This window comes from Micropterus salmoides, unplaced genomic scaffold (assembly GCF_014851395.1).
Source record: "Micropterus salmoides isolate LMB-PRFRI ecotype aquatic unplaced genomic scaffold, ASM1485139v1 Ms_hic_scaffold_567, whole genome shotgun sequence".
Classification (NCBI taxonomy): domain Eukaryota; kingdom Metazoa; phylum Chordata; class Actinopteri; order Centrarchiformes; family Centrarchidae; genus Micropterus; species Micropterus salmoides.
Window position 1 is genome coordinate 8,128 of NW_024044312.1, and position 6,806 is coordinate 14,933.

Consider the following 6,806-nt stretch of genomic DNA (forward strand, 5'->3'; position numbering starts at 1 on the left):
ATGAAAGTAGACTTTTAAGTATCCTAATAGTGTTTTCAAATAACGTCTAATTCAATTCATGTTCCATGTCCTTACAATCCTAATCCAAAATGAATGAATGCTGCAAATCATTCAGGCTGCATTCACATAAAATAGCCTGCTTTCTCTATAGTGTCAAACATGCTACAGGCTGTGGCGTTAAATGACTAGCTGAACATTTTCTGTGTTCCTGAATCTGAGTTATTTCATAATGTAAATTGACCCAAAAATTTTATAACACGCAGTAGTTGTAGTGGAAATGCTCACAAAGATGCACTTAGGTCAATGCTCTTCTTTCAGATTTACATCCAATGCCTGTTTTTTAAAAACATTTTGCCTGTGCCGAGAAAAGATGCCTCTTCCCTGGCGAAACCCGGGCTCAAACCAGGGTCCTTTAGATCTTCAGTCTAACGCTCTCCCAACTGAGCTATTTCGGCCGCAGTGTGCTACTTTGCCCACCAGAGGTCGCTCTAGCATAGGATATTGTGCCACACAGGCACTATTGAGTTTTAAAGGAAACAATTTTCCCTCAATTAATAACAAGTGGGATATTTGAGCAAATAACCTCTAATATGTGTGGCTACACTTAATGTGATGTGTAACCATGCTGTGATGCTGATAGTACTATCACTGTATGGTATGTTCTGGGTGAAGTCAAGGTTTTTACAAAACACGGATGAATGTCCTTTCGCACACACATCTTGTCTCATTGTTTTATCTTGGCTCTCTGAGCAACACAGAGCCCAGTGCACTGACACCGAGTTATTTCGGCTTGCACCGTGTATGGAGGTGCAATAATCTATCTGTACTTAAATTAGTAGTTAGTGCGTGTAGTAATGTGGTTCCAGTGAAACTAGTCCTGCCTTCTACTGGTTCTGTAGATGTAGGCTACTACTGCTGTGTGTCAGCATCTTCCATAACGTTTCATCCTCTGGAAAACAATTCATCGGCTACAGTAGCCTAATAAATCAATAACATATTTAAAAACTCTTAAGTATCCTAATAGTGTTTTCAAATAACGTCTAATTCAATTCATGTTCCATGTCCTTACAATCCTAAACATATGAATGAATGCTGCAAATCATTCAGGCTGCATTAACAAAAAATAGCCTGCTTTCTCTATAGTGTCAAACATGCTACAGGCTGTGGCGTTAAACGACTAGCTGAACATTTTCTGTGTTTCTGTGTATATGGGCAGTTTGCCTGAATCTGAGTTATTTCATAATGTAAATTGACCCAAAAATTTTATAACACGCACTAGTTGTAGTGGAAATGCTCACAAAGATGCACTTAGGTCAATGCTCTTCTTTCAGATTTACATCCAATGCTGTATGGCTCAGATGTTGGCAAGGGAGCATGGAGTCCATGGTGGAAGAGGTCAGCCATTACAGATGCAGCATGTGTGACAGAACAGAGGGCAGAGTGACCCTAATTATATTTGTGGCATTTTCACTAGAGCGCTGAGCGGTCTACAAGTCTGAGTTTATAAAAATTAAGCTTGTAAAACATTTTCAGCATTAAGTGTCACGGTTGAGCGAAATGCAGTGAGAATATTGACTACACTGTGTTTGCTAACATTTAGAGTTGCCTGTAATAGATGCCATTACTCTGAAGGCAGTGACGCGATGACTTGAAAAGCAAAACCGTTGGCACTCCCCTGCCGAAACCCGGGATCGAACCAGGGACCTTTAGATCTTCAGTCTAACGCTCTCCCAACTGAGCTATTTCGGCTTGCATGTCACATGGCTCGCAATGTCGGCTAATAACGGCAGAGGTCCCCCTTGAGTTGTACAATCTTTTTTCTTATAGAACTGCATGTCGCTGTCAATGCAAATGGCTATTCATTTTTATTTTTATTTATAATTGTGAGGCTTCTTGATTTTAACCAAAGTCAAGAGTATATTCATTGGATTGTTCTCGGTAGGTTTAAGTGTTGTTGTATTTCTTTGCCCTGCAGGCTTCATCCCACATAGATGACCTTTTTTTCCCATACTGCCAGGTCTGTAGCGCCCACGCAACACGAAGCCCACGCAAAGTTTTCAAACAGCATGCGGGCAGCTTTTTAACTAGTGCATTCAGTATAGCTCGCTTGGAGAACCACGTAATGAATACTGCCAGGTACTGTAACGTTAGGTGCTCAGTGCCCACTGAGGGCACCTATAGGCCTACTGCACATGGATGCACCCACTAAAATAATACAGGATAGCTTCATCTTAGAAAGTTTAGAGTTGGATTTTACCATGCCAACAGTGACAAGACAATGCTAAAATTAACACATACAAAACGCACCACCTACTCACTATATTATTGGCTGCTTTCTACTTGTTATAAGTGCACAAACAGTATATCAGCAATATCATACGCAAAATGTAGTCTCTGTTCAACACAGACCACAGGGAATCAATAAATGTTCAACATGAGTATGTTTATTTATTGCAACAATGTGTGATTGTGTCCGGGAGGACTTACTGTTCTTTAGCTCAGCAGTATATCACTGTGTGTCCCTTCAGGTACCAAGGGAATAATCATGTGAGCTGTATGAACAGTGCTGCACATTCCCCTCAAAGCAAGTCAAATTCTTCATGAGGAAAAAAGCAGTTATCAAAGCGACACCAGAGGCCAGGTATTTTTTAGCCAGATAAAGCCTGGAAATCCATGGCCCCGGGCTTTTTGGTCATAAACTTACATACATGGATTCATCCAGACATGAGCACAGAACAAAGGCTACAAATCAAGACCTCAGTATTTCATTTTTATTGATATGATTCAACGCTGCATGACGATACATTCACATAAAAACAACACAATGAAGAAAACTTATAAACATAGCATATTCTTGGTGTACATACAATATAATATATCTTTTTCATGTGTTTACATGAAAACGAGAACACATCAGTTGTGTTTGTGTGTGTGTGTGTGTGTGTGCGAGAAATCACATGGCCTCTGAAATTGGCCCCAATGTGAGTAAATCATTAGAGCAGTGAACGTACAAGCAGCTAGAACAAAGCCAACAGCAAACACTAGTCCAATTAATAATCCCACCAATCTGTCAGGGATTGGCTGTAGTGACAGACAAAAAGGTTGAGTTAACCCGTGGGACCACATGTCTGGATGAGCCAGCTGTAGCGGAAACACTCCTCTAATCTAGAAAAGTCAGTCTATAATCTTGTACAGACCAAGTGAATCGAGCTGTAGATTTCGCATGTAATAAATTTAGATCTGGTCAGTATTTACAACGTGTACCTGAATTATCATTTCAAGAGCAGTGCATTATTTCAGCATGCCAAAATCCAAATCTGAACAGAGACACCTTAAAAATAATGCTATCCAATACAACAGACCTACAATTTTTCATGAGACTGTAAGTATTTTTGATTACTGACTGTTTTGGTCCGTCACCTATACATTTTACAGTGTCAACCCAACTAACTACTTCCGCACAGCCAGCTGACTTTACTCATACTTATTTTCTTTTTTATAAAACATAAACATTTAATAAAATATATTTTTTTTACTATTTAGAGAACTAGTAAGACATTTTGGGAAATCTCTGAAAATCCTGTGTTTTACTGTGCTTCATGCTTATTCACAACATCTTTACACTAAATATGAAGTTACTGTCAGCAGCCGGTTATGTTATCTTAGCATAAAGATTTGAAAAGGGGTTAAGAACTAGCCCGGCTTTGTCTGAGGGTAACATGTTATATCACATTTTTTTTGGTCAACACAAAAACTAAAGTGTCAAAAGAGGCGTTTTTGCTCAGGCAGAGCCACACTAGCTGTTTCCATCTGTTTCCACTCTTTGTGTTAAACTACATTAAGCGGCTGTTGGCTGTAGCTTCATATTTAATGCACAGATGTGAGAGTGGTATCAATATCTCATCTAACTCCCTGCAAGAAAGCAAATCAGCATATTTCCCAACATTTCAAACTATTACTTTGAACAATACCGTCTCTCAGCAGTACATGCCAAACATTAATGAGATATTACACCATTTTATATATTTGGGGAGCAAAAAAGTTGCACTCATGACAAAGCATTGCAAGATTTTAACACTGTAACACTGACTGTTTAAAAACTACTTAAGCTAAAGCAAAACTGCATTTAATAGTTCACACTAGCCTTTAATTGGTCTCAGACTTTCTCAGCCCACCTACCTAAACCCTGGTACATTTGCATCTCATCATGTATCATATTTCATGTAGTGCTCCCTGTGTCTTGCCAGTAAATATCCAACATGTTCCTCCTTTTGTTCAGAATACACAACATACCATGGGCCAAACTGTGAAGGCAGAGACAATATCAAAAGAGACAATATCAAAAGTAGCCATTTAAATACATTCAAATTGTTTTGTTTTTTTAAATTATTTTGCATGTGTTTGAAATGTATCAACAGTGTTTTTAAAGCTGTCTTGGAGCATTTGAGTAGTTGTCAGATCCAGTCATCTGCGGGCTGAACACATTCTTTGGAGCAGTTAGGTAAGCACCACTGTGAGAACGCACTGTCATACAACTTCACATGTAAACAGGCTTCACTACGTGGCAGAGTGCAAATTATATACACTTTTGTGTTTGTTGTATGATTTTCTCCAGCTGCAGAGTCTGTGCGCACCACAGTGGCGACAGCATCCCACTCTCACTGCTGCCTTAGGTGACTGGTAGCTGTGTCTAGCATGGGCTTGCTGCTGGTGGTTACATTAAAACATCTCCCAGAGGTGGAAATTTGTTTTTCACATTCCTTACACTGGCTTCACGCACCAGTGAGTTTCATAATGGAACACACCTGTGACTCTATTCTGGTTTTTAATTATACTAGCCCAGCCCAAGTGTGTCAGTCTCACAGGACCTCTGCCAGGCAGCGGTCAGTACCTTCGCTTGCTTCCAGACGCACCTGCCGGCTGGTTTTTCTGTTCTCCACCCAGGAGTTGTGTATGACGGTGCCCCCAGGTGAAGGGTCTACCTGGAGCAGGGACACCACCCTCTTCTTAACCTTGGCACGGAGGGCACGACGCAGCTTCTGTCGGGTGAAGGCGTAGAGCAGAGGGTGGGAGACGGTGGTGCCGTAGGCCAGGGCTAAGAACCAGAGGCGTAGGCTGACCAGGGCCTCACTGGGGCCTATGCCCAGGATTAACATATTGGTCACAGAGAGGGGAGCCCAACAGCCCAGGAAGGTGGTGATAATGATAAGGGACATCCTGAACACCCGCCTCTGTCGCTCTCGTCGATCCCTGTGTCGCCGCACTGCCCGCCTCAACGCAATGATGGCCGACACGGAGGCCTGAACGCCCATGGTGGTGGGCATAGGGGTCGCAGCGCCCGTGTCAGAGGTGACAAGGGGGGCAGAAGATGAGAGGGCAGGGGGAGAGGTAGCTGTTGGGGTGGGGAAGAGATGAGGGGAGGGTGGTTGAGCTGTTTGGTACCATCTGTAGTGCACTGCTCCTCTCCTACCTCCCCACCATGATTCATTCTGAGCCCCACCTTCTTTTTTTTCTGTATCTTGTCGCAGCCCCTGCAGGAGGGGCCCCTGAACCGTTGGTTTTTCTTCATGTGGGAGCCAATGCGGATGTTTAATGCCCTCAGTATTTTGGAGTAGGTGAACAGCATGACTGCCACAGTGGTGAAGAAGATGGGTACCTGCAGGATAAGATGGTAATACATACCCAGGTCTGTGTGGTAGCCCTGCGCGCCAACACACAACAGTGTTCGGTTACGCCATGCTGGCACCACTGTGGCACTGACATCATGAGAGGACAAAGATAGGGGTGTCACCTGCCCCAACTCTTCTGCTCCTTCTCCACCGGACCACTGCACCTCCAAGAATGGGATAAAAAACACAGCTACCGAGGTGACCCAGACGGCAGCCAGGAGCAGCGTTGCTCTATGTGTCGTCAGCAACCTGTTGGCCGGCCGTACTGAGATGTCATATCGGTCCAAGCTAATTACCAGGATGTTGATGGCTGTAGCTATGCTGGCAAAGGTGACACAGGCTTCATGGAAGCAGCATAGCAGAGCCAGATCCGGTCCTGGAGGCAACAGCACAACCACCAGGGTGAGGGGTAGACACAGCAGACACACAGCCACATCCAGCACATGCAGATTGACAGTCACCATATTGCTCACCGAGTCCACTAAATTGGACTGAGAGCAGTAGAGGACCAGCACTGTCAGGTTGCTGCTGAAACCCAACACCAGCTCCAGCATGAGGAAGGTGGTGAGTGACACCTGGAAGCCCAGCGAGTATGGCATGTACCAGGACGCGGGGCTGCTGGACGAGCCCCCTGGAACCTGGACTCCCATTCCCTCCAGGCCAGCCTCAGTCCCAACCCAGTCAGTGGTGGCTGGGCCTGGGGTGTAGTTGTCAGTCTCCATGGTGACCTCTCACTCCTCGTATATTGTGTCTGTCACACGGTTGATGAGCTCCCATGATGCCCCAGACTGAGCCTCCATGATGCAGGGATGAATAACAGCTGGGTGAAAGCACTGGGGAGACAGGAACACAATTCAGACAGATGAGAAATGAACTGTTGAGGAAAACACATCCTGGCTCTCATAGCATGTCAGACATCTATCTATCTATCTATCTATCCATCTATCCATCTATCCATCTATCTATCTATCGTTATAAATATGCATATATCCACACCAGGGTCTGCAGATTGAACAGATGCTGCATTATGCATAAATCCAGCCTTCAATCTGTCTCCTTTCAGTATCTCTGATTAGGAACATGGCTCAGCCTCAACCTGAGACCTGCACACAAATTGCCCTCTCAGTAAAGCTAATG

General features: G+C 43.8%; 2 non-coding genes and 1 pseudogene across 2 annotated transcripts; all 3 read right to left on the bottom strand.

Annotated features, from left to right (window-relative positions):
- Positions 1-382: 382 nt before the first annotated feature.
- trnaf-gaa lies at positions 383-456 on the bottom strand. Its single transcript has one exon. It is a non-coding gene; the product is annotated as a tRNA-Phe (tRNA).
- Positions 457-1,676: 1,220 nt separating this feature from the next.
- Positions 1,677-1,749, bottom strand: trnaf-gaa. The gene has a single exon. It is a non-coding gene; the product is annotated as a tRNA-Phe (tRNA).
- Positions 1,750-2,920: 1,171 nt separating this feature from the next.
- LOC119889616 lies at positions 2,921-6,498 on the bottom strand (annotated as a pseudogene).
- Between the last annotated feature and the right edge of the window lie 308 nt (positions 6,499-6,806).